The sequence below is a fragment of the Otolemur garnettii genome, unplaced genomic scaffold (assembly GCF_000181295.1).
Source record: "Otolemur garnettii isolate 467f Iridium unplaced genomic scaffold, OtoGar3 scaffold00001, whole genome shotgun sequence".
NCBI lineage: Eukaryota > Metazoa > Chordata > Mammalia > Primates > Galagidae > Otolemur > Otolemur garnettii.
In genome coordinates, this window is record NW_003852396.1 from 19277845 (window position 1) to 19295128 (window position 17284).

A 17284-nucleotide genomic window follows, 5' to 3' on the forward strand; every position below is an offset into this window, starting at 1 on the left:
CAGCTTATTGTCACCACAAGTGCTTTCACCTAGAGCGGCAATTACAGAGAAGCGAACAAGGGGACAGTGACTACTATGAAGCAAATGAGGGGACAGTGGCTGATTATTATCATTATTTTAGCTATGCCCGTTCCTTCACAGAGTTAGGGGGCCCTTGCATCCCTTCATCAATGTGTAAGGGCAGTTTCAGTAGCATGTTCTGAGCCTTATCACTAGAAAGGACTTGAGGTCCCTGGTCATTACGCACAGTGACCCCTAAGGCGATACTGACTCAGAGAACACTTCTTCCAACTTTTCCTTTCCCAGTAGTCTCCTACCAAAGGGACCATGTTTTCCAAGAGGCTATGGTGGACCCCATTCCCACTATGGGCTATGGGACATTCTCTAGTGAGATGACCCCGGTGTGGGTGAATGGGTAAGGTGACCAGATTTTAACATTGGTAAAGCAGGACACCAGTGATGGGGGAGAGGGGTGTGATTTTTTTTTTTTTGACCAATCTTAGTTTATTTATTTAAGCCATCTCCTGCCACAAGTAAAGGGATGGAAGACTGGTAATCATATGATAAAAGAAGGTGAGCTTAAGGTCCCGTACACTTTCTCTGGTCCACTGCAGAGTAATGGTCCAAACTGATGCTGTGGTCCCCAATGTCTGGGTAGTGGTCTAGGTTCTCTTTATTCATCTTCATAACCAGTTGGAAGCGGATTCACGTGGGGGTTGTGGACTAGTATGGTTACCATCTCCCCAGGGAAAGGGCTTGCTCCTGATGTGAAGATGGGAGTGTTGGGACCACTGAGTGACCACCACACACAGGCAAGAACAAAGAGGTGTTTTATTTACTTACAAGCATATGCCTGGGTCACTCTACCCTGCAGCGTTGCTGGGGGAAGGGCAACCCCAAAGTGAAGCGAGCAGAGGTTTTAAAGGCATAGAGGAATTACATCAGCTGTTTTGTTGGGCGGGGTTGCTACTGGCTAAGCTGTTTTGGGTTAGGGATTTTTTAGAGGGGGGCTGCTTGTTTGTTTCTGATAGACTGGTTCCCTCTAAGCTGACTGACCTTGTAGATGAGAGCCAAGGGAGGGGAAGCTGGTCCCCTTCAGACTGGCTGCCCAGAAATGCGAGAGAGGGAGCTTCGCCTTCTGACAGACTGATTCCACCTGGGCGACCTTGCCCGGGGAAGGGGGAGAGTAAGTTCCAAAATGAAGTCACATTCACCTCTTCAGGAGTAAGGGATGAACTCCGGTTTCTGGTGTTCTCCGTGGAGGGATTTCAAGTAGACATTCAGCGTGCTCACTCCCACCCCGGGAAGGGCGAGGAAGAAGGTGAGGGCCCTCCACGTGTGAGCTGAGCCCTCTTGGCCGTGGGCACCACTCGCCATGGGCCGCCCCAGCTATGGACCGGACCGACCCGACAGCCCAGAAAGCCTGAACGCAGCCACCGCCATTTTTGACCTAGACTACCTCCAAAAATCGGGACAAATTCTTAAAAATCAGGACTGTCTCACCAAAAGCAGGACGTCTGGTCACCTTATAATGGTGGAAGAGCAATTTGTAGGTCTGCGGCTCGTGTTCAAATTATGGACACTTGCGATCAGTCTGCCATTTAGATCTGTTTAATGCTCTATTAAACTTGATCTATAAAGGATAGGTAAGTATCATTTATGTATAGGAAGTTTGAAGGACAGTATCTCAAGGGTACCGGCAGAGTAAAGTCCCTGGGTTGCCAAAAAGCCCAATCAGAAAGCAGGTTTAAAACTTCCATTGAAAACCTCAGCCTTTTAGAATAACCTTTTTAAATGAAAGTTCAACCATCAGCATCTCAATGCCTACATTTCTTCAGGAAGTAATAGTCTTTTTTTTTTCCCCCTTTGAGTTTCAAATGTCAGAGTAAAGCACCCCCTGACATTTGTGGTTTGGTGTTTGTTTTTAGGATTTTTGTGTTTCCTGTTTAAGAGATGTTTTTCTGACTAAGCTTGATGATTCTCTTTTACTTTTCCCTGAGCTTTCAATTGAATGAAAAACAACCTGATATTGTTCACAGCTTTGTTTCTTAAAATTTCAAAATAGTTCCAACCCGTGTGCCTAAATCTCCAGAAAATGCTGACCTCCCTACCTTTTTATCCTCAGCCAGTCTTTCCTACCCCTCCTCAATCTCCATTCATACTGTAGCAGGAAACCTTTTTCTCTTCCTCCAAAACAACTGTGAGCACTTTTAAACCAGTCTTAAACATTTCCTGTATTCATGTTATGGTAAAAACAGTCAGCTTTGGAATTATTCTGAGTTTGTATTTCAACATAACAGAATTTACTACATGTGTGACCAAGATTAAATACTTCACCTTTTTAAACTTTAGGTGGTTGTTTTGTTGCAGGAAGATGAGGCCCAACGGAGAGAAAGAGCACCCGATCACCACGTTTATAAGAGGAAGGGCTTTATTTACTGGCCGGGAGCTTATGGCATAGAAGATTTCCAAATGGCCGCACTCCCTGGCTGGCTTGGTCTTTCCCTTTTTATTGACAGTCAAAAAGTTCCACTCCACGGGTACCCCTCTCATTGGCCAGCTTGAATCAAGTGGGAGATGCTATTCTAGCCCCTAAAGAACTAGAGGATTTCACAGAACTTGGAAATTTCCAAGTTCTAGGAAGTTAAGTCTACAAATTCCCAAGAGTTGAGTCACCATGGAAAGGACCCTGCAGGTGCATCCCTGTGGTCTCCTTGAGAAGACCTGTTCTCCCAGACCTCAACCTTCTCAGGTATCCTTTCTCAGTTTCAGCCTAGAACAAGTTGCTCATCACATAAAGATACAATTATTGTGAGGTGAGAAAAGTAAAAAGCAGTTCAAGAGAGTCTGTCCTGGCCACTTGTGTAGGCCTCAGCCAGGCCGCAGGCGTGTCTGTTGTCTGCGTGTTTCTCCCCTGACATACTCAGGGCCTAGATTGTAATCTATGATGTTGTGTCTCATTCTTTATTTTAGGACCCTCACTCTCTGTCTTATGACCCTCACGTGCACTCCCACCCTGAAAAGTGGATAAAAGAGAGGCATGGAATTGAGTCGGGGGGCTCGGGTTTGGGAAACACGCTGGTGTTCCGAGTACCCCTGGCCAAATAAACCCGCTTCCTCTAATCAACTGGTGCCTGGAGTCTTCTGTCTGTGTCGGTTTCAGTTTCCTGCTACAATTGAAATGAGGGCTGCCAAAGAAAGATCCAATCATTGAAACTGTTACTGAAAATTTGGTATTTGTCTCCAAAGCCAAATCAGCAAGAACAAAGAAAGGGGAAAGTGGCTTGAGGGAAAAGGATGAGAAGTTTATTAATTTGCCAGCAATGGAGAAGGACAGCAGACTAGTTTTCCTCTCATTAAACAGAAAAACAGAGCTTTTTAAAGGGGGGGCTTTTGGTGGTTGTTTTTGCAGGGAGATAAGGCCCAATGGAGAGAAAGAACACCCAGAAAATGAAGATGTGGAGGAAGAGCTTTATTTTAATCAGCAGAGCCACAGTGGACTAGAGTCCAAAAGTGGCCTTGCTCTCCCATCCGCTCTGTCTTTTCCCTTTTATTTCCAGTCAAGGACTCTTTGTCCCTGGGTACCCTTCTTATTGGTCAGTTTGAATTGAGCTGGAGAAGGTGGACTCAGGCTTACAGAAGCAGAAGCTGCAGGAAGATGAGACCCAGTGAAGAGAACAAATACCCAAACACAGGTTTAAAATAGGAAGGGCTTTATTTCAGTCAGCCGAGTGATGGCGCAGGAGGATTCCAAATGGCCCACTCCCCTCCTGGCTCAGTCTTCTCCTTTTTTTATCCCCAGTCAAATAGTTCTGGCCCACAGGTACTGTTGTGCCCGAAAATTCCCCCAAGTGCCCCCAGCAGACAAATCCGAGACACACTCAGATGTAAAAAGCACGAGGTGAGTTTTATTCAGGCCCAGGAAGCCCGGGCCTGGACTCTCCTGGTGTACACACCAAGGAAGAGCCCCGAACTCGGGGTAGAGCAAGTTTTTATGGGGTACAGAAAGCAAGAAGGGTAGGGTCCGTTATGAGCACACTCTTGATTGGTGGTTGGTGATTTCATTACTAAAGGAGGATTTGCATTGGTGGTTGATGATTTCACTAGTAAAGGAGAATTTGGATTGGTACAGGTGAGGGGTGGGGGGTCTCTTAACCGGGGGCTAGAGTTGATGCAGCCTGATTAGGTGGCTGGAGGGAAATGCCTGTATTTTAAGGTAATAGAAACTTATTGTTTATTATGGCAGCTGTTTGCCTAAGGTGGCTTAGTTTATGGTTCACAATGGCTGTGGAACCAGGGGTAGGGGAGGCAGCAGGGAGTGGCCTTGCAGGTTTTACTGGCAGAGGTTGGGGTGAAGGGCTAGGAATAGAGCTTATGCAGTAAACAGCTAGGAATGGGGCTTTTGCAGTAAACAGCTAGGAATGGGGCTTCTGCAGTAAACAGCTAGGAATGGGGCTTATTCAGTAAACAACAAAATGGAGCTAGTCTGGCCCTCTCAGTACCTTTCTTATTAGTTGGTCTAAATTAAGCTGAAGAAGCTGGCTCAGGCTTTTACAGAACCACAGGCTTTTACAGAAGTTGAAGTAAGCATTAATTTCCAAGTCCTAGGAAGTTAAATTTCTACAAATTCCTAAGACCTGCATCATCACGGAGAGGACCTTGCAGGTGTGTTCTTGGGGCCTCCATGAGAAGTCTTTTGTTCTCTCAGACTTTACTTTTCCTGGGTATCCTCTCTCAGTTGGTCTTGGCCCTACAGGACCAGTGTCACATGTCGTGGCTTTGGGCTATTGTTTAATTATAATTTGTGGTTTCAGTTGACTTTATATCTGGTGACAATGATGATCTTGTGATCCTTGGACAATTGTGTTGAACTATCTCCTTTGGTTTAAAATACTAGAAAACAAACAGCAAAAAGGATATTTTTCTACCCTTTGATTACTGGCCTCAGGAAGAAATGCAGGTTTTAAGTCCCAAAAAAGGATTACAGGAAAGGGCATAAAAGTGACAACTTGTAAAACATTTCCTTGCCCCTATTCAGACCTTTACCTCTGTTACAAAATGGAGGATTGCCAAAGAAATTATCTTGTTGAGAGAATGGAAGAATCCACCTCAAATCCATCTCCCTAACTAACAGAGATCATAGGTTTTTAAAGGAAAGGCCGTGTGTCTTGGGGCAGGTTGTGGTGTAACAAGTGGCAGATTGTGTGGGGTGGTGAATTTTGGTGTCAGGAAGTGTGTGTAGAGGACTTCAGAATCTCAGCTTTTCTACCTTAAACAAAATTCACCATTTTGTGGAAACAAAAGTTCAAGTGGTTAGTTAAGGGAGAAGATTATTTTAAAAATAGGGATCATTTAAAAATTTGTTCATAGAGCCAATGATGAGGTTCTTCATTTATTAAGTATAGATAATAACAGCAATTGACTCACAGAAGTTGGGTGGATTAAATAAGAAAATGATCACAGACATTATTTTACGTATATACTATATAATATACACATTATGTGAGTCAGGGTCTCAAGAGTGAAAAAAAATTAGAAATGTTTTTGAAACTGCCCTTACATATTGATGAAGGGGTGCACAGCAAGAACTGGAGTAAGGGCCCCCCAAACTCTGTGAAGGAACACGCTTGGCTAAAATAATGATGATAATCAGCCACTGTCCCCTTGTTTGCTTCTCTATAATTTCTACCCTAAGAGGCACAGCTGGTAATTGTAAAGATTTGTAACTTTCCTCTGCAAATAACATCACCTGTTTCAAACCTAGGGTTGGTTTGTGAGATATCTTCCAGGTCCTGCATCCCAGTGGACTGACTGATCCACTCAGACCAAGAAAGTGACTCAACTGGTCTTAGATCAGACAGAACCCAAGGTTCTGCATTCCAGAAACTGCCCCAATTAGAGAGTGGCCATATCAAGAGACTAATGGTTCTGCCTTGAAACCAGCCCACCAGCAGATCTTGATTGTCTAACCCTCTGCCTACTAAACTGTATTTAATAACCCTGTCTCCCTAATTCTTGGGGAGGTGTATTTGAGAGATTTCTTCAGTCTCCCTGCTTAATGCTACACAGAATAAACCCTTTCTCTGCTATGAACCCTGCTATCTCTGAATGTTGGCAGTGGGCAGCTGAACTTGACTGGGCAGCAACATTTTTACCCCCAAATGTGACATTTTGACATTATGTACTTACTGACTGAAGAAGCCCCAAGTTCTTCCATCATTGCCATAAACTCTCCCCAAACAAGTGTCTTCTGCCTGAGATCTGGATGCACCTAGGAGAACAAAGGGTCTTTTCTTCTACCCCTGTAAGACCAAGACCACACAGGAACAGACTCTTTGAAAAGATAATGTCCAGTCTGTCAGGTTCATTTAAGTCTCAAAGCAAACTATTTTCCAGTTAATCTTTGTTCTCCATTTACTCATCATCCCTAGTAATCCTTTATTACCCCTCTACAGAGTTTCTCTTCTCCCCCTCCCATAACCCATGTAAGCTCTTGAACACTGTTGGGGAGTTGAATCCTAATTTTCTGGGAGGTTCCTGCATATACATCTTAAGTAAATTTGTTACTTTTTTCTTATTAATCTGCCTTATTGTCAATTGATTTTTCAGCAAATCTTCCAAAGGGAAAGAGGAAGTTTTGTCCTCAACAGTGTGGACTAAAATAAAATCTTAAGCCCCCAAACAAGCTGAATGGATACCCTCTTGGCCAAATGGACCCCAGAAGTACCACAAAGCTGCACTGCTGGCCATAAGAAGGAAGGTCAGTCATGCCCCACTTCCTTCTTGGAGATGTCTTTTGTAACTGATTAACAGGCTTTAGGCTACACAAGCAGAAGCTTAAACCACACCTGTATGTTATCAATTTACTTAATAGGTCACTTGAGTCTGAGTATATATCCAATGTGTGTTTTGTGGCTTACCTCTGATTAATAGACTTCCTTATCTTAACTGAAAATAAGCTTTTAAACAAAGCTTTTTTTTTTTTTTTTTTTTTTTTTTGAGACAGAGTCTCACACTTTGCCCAGGCTAGAATGCCATGGCTTCAGTCTAGCTCACAGCAATCTCAGACTCCTGGGGTCAAGGAAGAATGCTACCTCAGCCTCCCAAGTCATTGGGGCTGCAGGTACCCGCTACAATGCCCAGCTAATTTTTCTTTCAATTTTTAGTAAAAATGGGGTCTCATTCTTCTTGCTCTTGAACTCCTGAGTTCAAAGGATCCTCCTTCTTTGGCAGAGTGCTAGGATTAGAGGCATGAGCCACTATACCAGACTTCAAAGCTTCATTTCTTTAACCAATGTAGGTGTGAGGGGAAGCTTCCCTTTTCCCTTGAAACTTCACTGGAAGATCAACTCATATTTAGTGGATTAATAAGAGAAAATCATATTTACCACGAGCATGGAGAGAATCACAGAGTGATTACTCAGTATCCTAGTGAAGTTCAGATGTTTTTATACCTGGTCTTTTGGAGAGGAGGGGGAGATAGGAGAACAGGTAATTCCCTTTAGGGACAACAAATGGTGCTGTTGCAGGAAAATGAGGCCCATCAGAGAGAAAGAGCACCTAAATACCACGTTTATAACAGGAAGGGCTTTATTCACCATCCGGGAGCTTACAGCATAGAAGAATTCCAAACGGCCAGGCTCCCTGACTGGCTTTGTCTTTCCCTTTTTATTAGCAGTCAAAAAGTTCCACCCCACAGGTACTCTTCTCATTGGTCAGTTTGAATCAAGTGGGAGATGCTATTCCAGCCCCTACAGAACTCCAGGAAGTTAAGTCCATAAATTCCCAAGATCTGGGTCACCATGAAGAGGACCCCTGCAGGTATATCCTTGTGGTCTCCTTGAGAAGACCTGTTCTCCTAAACCTCACCCTTCTTGAGTATCCTCTCTCAGTGCTAGAAGGGGATAAATGGATGGGAGAAACAGACAGGCTTGAATGTAAATGATTTCTCTTTGCAAATTAAATTAACCTGAGAGATAAGTATTATATTTAAATGATTTGGGCCAGGTCTGGTTGCATCCTTGATCTTCTCCTCTGCAATATATTGAGATAACAGGGAAAGGAAGTGAGAGGGGATACCAGGAAGAGTGAGGTCTAGAAGAACAGAGGTCTTCTCAAGGACACCCCAAGGATACACCTGAAGTGTCCTCTTGATGGTGACTCAGCTCTTACAGAGTTTGGGTTCTTTTCCACTGATAACAGGAATCAGGCCATGCATTTGTATTTTAATAATCTGACAGGGTTTACACAGAAGAGAGCAGCAGCAATCAGTGGCCACTTGGAGCCAGTTTGTAAGATCTGATCGTTAAATTTTCAGAAATTCTTGCAAATTAGTTATTAACACAGCCATTACTAAAAGTTAAACTTTATAAAGTTAAAATTAAATGTTATATTAAAAACAAAGGTAATAAGCACTCAAAATAAGCACTCAAAGGTAATAAGCACTTTTTAAAATTATTTTATTAGGTTTTTCCATTGTATATGTCCTTGAGGATACTTAACACCCACTGTTCCTCTACAGCAGGAATCTGGCTGAGGTAAAGATCTGAAAAGGGGGAAGGGAATGTTCTACAAATTGTCTCTGTAAAACTCTCCACTTTTTTTGAGAATCAAAACCTGCATTCCTTCCGGAGGCTAGTAATCAAAGGGCTCAAAACTGTTCTCTGCTGTTTGTTTTCTAGTATCTCAAGCCACGGGCGATGGCTCAACAGGATTGTCCATATAAGGATCATGATATAAGGTCAACAACTATGGTTGACATCAGCCTCATTGACCTAAGCCAGCCTCCAACACCGGCCTTTAAAAAGCCCTGTTCTCTGCTTAAAAACAAGATGGTTGTCTTTTGAGATGCCCTCCTCATTTTCCAGCAAATTAACCAATTTCTCTTTGCTTTTCCTCAGATTACTCAGCCTTGTTCTTTGTTCTCACTGATTCAGCCTCAGGAACAAGTACCAAACTTTTGGTGAAAAGAACATGAGGTAACAGATACTTCTGAGCGTCTTTCCCAACTTCGTGCTCAACGCCTCCCATTGGTGACTTGTAATCAGCCATGGTGAGAATATTTATACCACAGAAATTGATAAATAGTGTCTACAAATAGTGTTTCTGCTTTCCTTGCCAATCAATCTTCTTCTCCCAGAAGACCCAGTTATTGAAACATTTATCAGCAGGAGCATGTTTAGGGAAATTGTAAGGAATCTTGCCCCATATCTCCTATCACCTCGAAGTCCAATAAGATGATCGAGGTAACTGACAGTTACCAGTATCTGGAAGGAAAAAGTTTTGAAGAAAGGGTCACTTTGACAGGCATACTAACTTTGTGGGCCAAGTAGCATCATCAACCAGAAGTGACCCTGGAAAAAGAAAACCAGGGAAATAAATTCCAGAGCTGACTCTCATCTCCTCTTCCAGTGTTTCAGTTGCCCCTCTCCTTCCAATATCAAGCCAAACAGACATCAGAGGGCAAGGGATCAGTTCCTAGAGCAGAGAGAAGGGTAACTAAGAGTGGAAAGTGGGTCAGAGGGACAGGCAGACGATATCTACCCTGGTGAAATAGGGCTGTATCTGGCACATAATAATAAGAGCTCGGGTTCAGAGGTAGAGTTGGGATAGAGACGTAGAGTAGAAGTTTCTGCTAAGGAGCCAAAATGATCAGTATCAGATACCAAATAGTGCTAGATATTTAGCAAGAGGTGAGGGTCTGCAAGAAGGAAAGGGGGCCAGCCCAAGGATTAAGGATAGGCTTTATCAGAAAAGAGAGAGTAGTGTCTGACCAGGAGTCAGCTTGCCCTCACACAGTTTCAAGAGGCTTTGTTACCCCTTGTTGAAGTAATTGGAATGCAGGAAGGAGTTGGGAGAGGTGAGGGGAGTCATTCTCTTCTCTAGAGTGAAAATGTGGGAGGGAATTATGAAGCGTGAAGGGAGCGCTTCTCTTCCACAGAGTGACTAATCTTCACCCGAGGGGCATATATACCTCTTAGTGCTGGCCAGGACCAGGGTAGGGAGTTGCTTGTTCTGCTGTCTCCCAGGCACGCGGGCCTTGAAGCATCCCAGCTCTGTGAGGAGAGGGTTGCTGTCATCATGGAGTTTGTTTTCTGGTCTTTCTCTCACTACCTATCTCCCCAAAATGACTGTACTTTTGTCAGGGTCATGAGGATTCCTTCCCCACAGTTATTATGGTTAGTTCAATTCAATAAAAACTTATTAAATATTATGCTGAGTATCCTTTCTTCAAGGATTCTATAGTGAAATTCAGGAGTCAATAAATAATTATACATCAATATACAAATACTATTATTAATGAAGGAAGATATGGCTGCCTTTCCTATTAGATGGCAAATTTCTACAGAGCAGAAACTAAAAAAATCATCAATTAATATTTGCCTAAGGGATATATTTTTATTTCCCTTCAATGCCCAATGCTATTTATTATAGAACCTTTAAAAGGGAAGAGGTGGGAAGGAAATGGATAATTTTTCAGTACCTGTATGTGCCAGGTGCTTTACATGTATTACCTCATTTCCTCACCTAAATGACAGAATGTAAAACAGTATTATAAAGTTGAAGTTTCTACTGAAGAGCCAAGATGATAAATAGCAGATACTAAGTAGTGCTACACATATGAAGAGGAAATTTCACAACTATTGGTCAAACTAAGAGACAAGATTCTGAAGAGTGGATTTTGTGAAGAGGATTTGAGAGTTATGGAGTACTGGGAGTCCCTCCCCTCCCCCTGCCCAGTGGCATAGAGGGAACATTCTTGTCCTCCCAACTTAAGCCTAATAAAGAGTGCTTAAGTGTAACAATGCCCAGATCCTCAGATATATGCTCTGGAGTTTGGGAGTACCAGGATTAGGTGTTGGGTTTCCACCTAGGGAATCTTGCAGCCAAGAGAGATGGGCCCTGGTAGGAGAGCTGGCAAAGCTGCAGTTTTCAAGATCAGATTGAATTCCTCTGAGATTTTTAATGAGCAAGGATTTCCTGAGAATCAGATATAAACCATATAGAAGAAGTAGCTGCTTTGAAGGCATTTTAAGTCCTGTCGAAGAGAACAACGCAATAGAAAGACAGGGGTGCGTCAGTGAGCCTGTGTGGAGTGCACCACTGGAGAATCAGAGACTAGAGAGGTGGTGCCTGATGACCAGGGTTACAGGGCTCCAGCGGAGCCTCCAAAGACACCCATGGAAGGGCTCCACAAGAGAGAACAAATAATTGCAACCTTGCAACTCAGAGATGCTAAATATCATCTGCACCCTCCACGTTCCCTTTTATATCCTCTTCCTTCTTGAACTTGCAAGTTACTAACCAATGGGACTGAAATAGATACAGGAGAAAAGGGGAAATGGTGAACAGAAAAAAGAAAAGAAGGCCAAATAGCTACCTCGACCCCAGGCCAAGTTGCAAGCAGAAGAGAAGATTTAATTTTAAGTTCATAGTGTGGATTATTATCTAGAACTGGACATTCTAATTACCAGAGATTATATTTTTTAGCTTAAAGTGACTTTAGGACCTTCTATTACCTAAGAGTAAGCATAAAATGTATTGAACTGACCAAATTTTGCTTTGGATTTACCTAAGAATATCATCTCCTGAATAGATTTTTAAAGGAAACATGGAAGACAAAATAAAGTTGCATTCAAGGATTACAGGAAGTATTACTATTTCTATTTTATAGATTTCCAAATCAAAGTTCAAAGAAGATGAGTCCAAGATCAGACAACCTATAAGTAGTAGCACCAGAATTAAAAACAATGCCGACCCAAATGTCATTGCTCCTTCTTTCTCCATCACCCTGCCTCCCGATTCTAGATAATTCCACCTGGAAATGATTTTTTTTTTAATTGTCTAACATTATCTCTTATTTTCAATAACAAAAAGATAATATTTATTTGGTGCTTATTGTGTAACTGGCATAATGCCCATGGAATAGCTTTCTAATTTGCAAATGAGGAAATTGAGATTAAGAAAAGCTAAGTGGTTGGCTCAGGTTCACACAGGTAGTAGTGCCAACATTTGAACCTAGTTGTCTGACTCCAAACCCCATAGCCCCTATGCACCAAGACCCAAAGGGAAATTGATCTTCCTAAGATCACACCAGAAATAAGCCACACAGAACCTGGGCCTTCAGGCTTAATCACTCTTCCATTGCAAAACCTCCACAGGAGGAAGAAAGGACAAGAAGGAAAGAACAAGATTTTAGACAACTATAAATATAGTGTGTCCAAAAGTCACCAAACAGGGAAGAAGGGAAAATGTAGCTAAATGTGCCTCTATTTACAAAATATTCATTATAAAATATTTACAAAATGTTATCTACATGTTGTTCACCTCTTTCTACGGACACATGAAGTCTTCTCTCCCACTCATGGTGAACATATTCGAAGATATCTCTTTATTTGTGTTCTGGGAGTTTATTCATTCCACCTCCAATGTATAATGACTTTTAGGGTACCGTGTACATCCAGATGAATGACAGTTATCAAGGGGAATATTTTCTCTCATGAATGTGTGAACTGCAGGACAAAACAACTAGGAAGATAAGAAACCAATTGGTCTCCAACATTTTTTTTTTTATTGTTTGGGATTCATTGAGGGTACAAAGAATTAGGTTACACAGATTACCTTTGTTAGACCAAGTCCTTCTTATAATTGTGTCCTGCCACCAAGAAGTGTGCCATACGCTGTGAACCCCATGCCCCTCCTTTCTCCCCTCTCCCCACTTCCTCATTCCCCTATACCCTTCCTCCTATTAGCTCATCTATTGCCTTCATGTTAGAATTGAGTACATAGGATTCTTGTTTTCTCCATTCGTGATGCTTTACTAAGAAGAATGTGTTCCACCTCCATCCAGGTTAATACAAAAGATGTAAAGTCTCCATCTTTTTAAATAAGTGAATAGTATTCCATGGCATACATATACCACAGTTCATTAATCCATTCCTGGGTTGGTGGGCACTTAGACTGTTTCCACATTTCGGTGATTGTAAATTGAGCTGCAATAAACAGTCTAATTCAGTTCTTAAGATAAAGTGTTCTTTTTCTTCTGGGTAGATGCCTAGTAATGGGGTTGTAGGATCAAATGGGAGGTCTAATTTGAGTTCTTTGAGGATTCTCCATACTTCCTTCCAAGAAGCCTGTATTAGTTTGCAGTCCCACCAGCAGTATTAAGTTTTCCCTTCTCTCCACATCCACACCAGCATTTGCAGCTTTGAGACTTTGTGATGTGAGCCATTCCTACTGGGGTTAGGTGATATCTCAGGGTAGTTTTGATTTGTATTTCTCTAATCATTAAGGATGATGAACATTTTTTCATAAGTTTATTAGCCATTCATCTGTCTTCTTTAGAGAAAATTCTATTCATGTCTTTTACCCAGTGATATATGGGATTATTGGGGTTTTGTTGATTAATTTGAGTTCTCTATAGATTTTAGTTATCAAGTTTCTGTCTGATTTATAATATGCAAATATCTTTCTCATTCTGAAGGTTGTCTGTTTGCTTTGGTTGTTGCTTCTTTAGCTGAACAGAAGCTTTTCAGTTTAATTAAGTCCCATTTGTTTATTTTTGTTGTTGCAATTGCCATGGAAGTCTTCTTCATAAAATTATTCCCCAGGATGATATTTTCAAGTGTTTTCCCCAACTTTCTTTGAGGATTTTTATTATTTTATGCCTTATTTTATTATTTTATGCCTTAGATTTAAATCTTTCCTCCATTTAGAATCAGTTTTTATAAGTGGCGAGATGTGCAGGTCCAGTTTCAGTCGTTTATATGTGGTTATCCAGTTCTCCCAGCACCATTTATTGACTAGGGATTCTTTTCCCTGGTACACATTCTTGTTTGGTTTATCAAAGATCATGTAGCTATAAGATGTTAGTTTCATCTCTTGGTTTTCTATTTGGTTCCAAATGTCAATGTCTCTATTTTTGTGCCAATACCATACTGTTTTGATCTCTATGGCCTTGTAGTATAGCTGAAAGTCTCGTAAGGTGATACCCTTGACTTTGTTTTTATTATTAAGAATTGCTTTGGCTATACAGGGTTTCTTCTAGTTCCATACAAAGTGAAGAATTGTTTTTTCTAAATCTTGAAAGTATGATGATGGCATTTTAATTGGGATTGCCTTGACTCTGTAAGTTGCTTTGGGAATTAGAGACATTTTGACAATGTTGATTCTTCCCAGCCATAAGCATGGTATATTTTTCCATTTATTAATATCTTCTGCTATTTCTATGCTATTTATATTCCTAGGGTTTTGTAATTTTCTTTGTAGAGCTCCTATGCCTCTTTTGTTAGGTATAGTCCTAGGTATTTTTCTTTTTCTTTTTTCTTTTTTCTTTTTTTTTTTTTTTTTTTTGAACCTACTAAAGGGAATTGTGTCCTTGATTAGCTTCTCATCTTGGATATTATTGGCATATACAAAAGCTGCTGATTTGTGGACATTGATTTTATAACCTGAGACATTGCTGTACCTTTTGATCACTTTGAGGAGTCTTGGGGTTGAGTCTTTGGGGTTCTCTAAGCATAAGATCATATTATCGGCAAAGAGCGAGAGTTTGACCCCCTCTGCCCCATTTGGATGTCCTTTATTTCCTTCTCTTGCCTGATTGTTTTTTGTTTTCCTTTCTGTTTTCCTTTCCTTTGTTTTTTGGCTGGGACAGGGTTTGAACCAGCCACCTCCAGTATATGGGGCCAGCACCCTACTCCTTTGAGCCACAGGTGCCACCCATCTTGCCTGATTGTATTGGTTAGCACTTCCAGCACTATGTTGAATTGTAGTGGTGATAGAGGATAACCTTGTCTGGTTCCAGTTCTAAGTGGAAAAGCTTTCAGTTTCACTCTGTTCAGTATAATATTAGCTGTGCATTTGTTGTAGACAGCTTTGATCAGATTAGCAAATGTGCCACCTATGCCTATATTCTTAAGTGTTCTAATTAGAAAAGAATGCTGAATTTTATTGAATGCCTTTCCTGCATCTATTTAGAGGATCATATGGTCTTTGTTTTTGCTTCTGTTGATATGGTGAATTAATGTTCATGGACTTAACATGAACTTAACATGTATGTTAAGCCAGTCATGCATCCCTGGGATGAAACTTACTTGATTGTGATGAATGATTTTTTAATATATAGCTGTAATCTATTGGCTAGAATTTTACTGAGAATTTTTGCCTCTATATTCATTAGTGAGATTGATCTGAAATTCTCCTTTTTAGTTGGGTCTTTTCTGGGTTTTGGTATCAGGGTGATATTAGCTTCATAGAACCTTTTGGGGAACATTCCTTCCTTCTCAATTTTTTAGAATAATTTATACAGTATGGGCATAAGCTGCTCCTTGAAGGTTTGACAGAATTTTGGTGTGAAGCCATATAGTCCAGGGCATTTTTTTGTTCGGAGATTTTTTATTGTTTCTTCAATCTCAGTTCTTGAAATCAATCTCTTTAAGAGATCTGTTTCTTCTTGGTAAATCTAAGGAGAGGGTGTGATTCCAGGTATTGATCCATTTTCTCCACATTGTCAAATTTCTGGGCAAAAATTTTTTTGTAATACTCAGAGATAATACCTTATAATTTTGTGGCATCTATTGTTTCCCTTTATCATTTCTGATTGAGATTATTAGAAATTTTACTTTTCTGTTTCTAGTTAATCTGGTCAAAGTTTTATCAACTTTATTTTTTCAAAAAAAACTTTTTGTTTCATTAATTTTCTAAATGATTCTTTTGTTTTCAATTTTATTAATGTCTGATTTAATTTTGGTTATTTCTTTTCTTCTGCTGGGTTTGAGATTAGATTGTTCTTCTTTTTCCAGTTCAATAAGATGATTCATAAGTTTGTTGATGCACTCTCTTTCTGTTTTTTCAATGTAGCTATCTAATGTGATAAATTTCCCTCTTAAGACCGATTTTTCTGGGGGACAAGCATAGTGCTTCATACTCATAATCCTAGCAGTCTTGGTGGCTAGGAGGGTGGATTGCCTGAGCTCCCAGGTTCAAGACCAGCCCGAGCTAGAGTGAGACCTTGTCTTTAAAAAATAGCTGGGTGTTGTTGTGGGCTCCTGTAGTCCCAGCTACTTGGGAGGATGAGACAAGAGAATCACTTGAGCCCAAGAGTTTGAGGTTGCTGTGAGCTCTGATACTATGGCACTCTACCGAGGGTGACAAAATGAGACTCTGTCTCAAAAAAGAAAAAAAAATGCTTTTGCTATATCCCACAGGTTTTGATAACTTGTGTCTTCATTGTTGTTATGCCTGAGGAATTTAATGATTTCCTCTTTTATCTCTTCCTGAACCCAACTATCATTCAGCATAAGGTTGTTTAATTTCCAAGTCTTTGTGTGGGATGAATGTTTTGGTTGGAGTTGAGTTCTACCTTTATTACCCTGTAGTATGAGAAGATACAAGGTATAATTTCTATTGTTTTAATTTTGCTGAGGTTTGATTTATATCCTAGGATGTGGTCTATTTTAGAGTATGTAGCATGAGTTGATGAGAAAAATGCATATTCTTTACCTTTGGAATGGTGTGTCTGTATATGTGTATTAGTCCCATTTGTTCTAGGCTCACATTTAAGTCCTTTGTATCTTTGTTTAGCTTCTGTTTAGAGCAGCAGTTCTCAACTTGTGGGTCACAATCCACAGGAACTATATTAAAAGGCTGTAGCATTAGGAAGGTTGAGAACCACTGGTTTAGAGAATTTGTCCAGTTCTGTCAGAGGGGGGTGTTAAAGTCCCTGGCTATTGGCTCGGCACCCATAGCTCAGCAGGTAAGGTGCCAGCCACATGCACTGGAGCCCGTGGATTCAAACCCAGCATGTGCCTGCTAAACAACAATGACAACTACAACAACAACAAATAGCCAGGTGTTGTGGCAGGTGCCTGTAGACTCAGCTACTTTGGAGGCTAAGGGACGAGAATTGCTGAAGCCCAAGAGTTTGAGGTTGCTGTGAGCTGTGACACCACAGCATTCTACTGAGGGCGACATAGTGAGACTCTCTCTCAAAAAATAAAAAATAAATAAATAAAATAAAATAAAAATCTTTTCTTTCATCTCTATCAATATGCCTCTGTGGGACTGGTTTCTCTATCATGTTAATAAAACAAAACATAGAAATACTTTTCATGTTCTCACCTGTAATTAGTGGTTTGCCTTGGAGTAGTTTTATTCATTCTGCAGCTGTGTAGTGGGGTTTGTTGAGCTTCTTACATCTATGGATTTATAATTTACATCAAATTTAGAAAGTTTTTAAACATTATTTCTTCAAATAGTTTTCCTGCCTCCCCCTCTTTATGAA

The 17284-nt window shown here is 40.8% G+C and overlaps 1 pseudogene; it reads right to left on the reverse strand.

Moving 5' to 3' along the window:
- Window positions 1–487: 487 nt before the first annotated feature.
- On the reverse strand, window positions 488–1443 carry LOC111723936 (annotated as a pseudogene).
- Between the last annotated feature and the right edge of the window lie 15841 nt (window positions 1444–17284).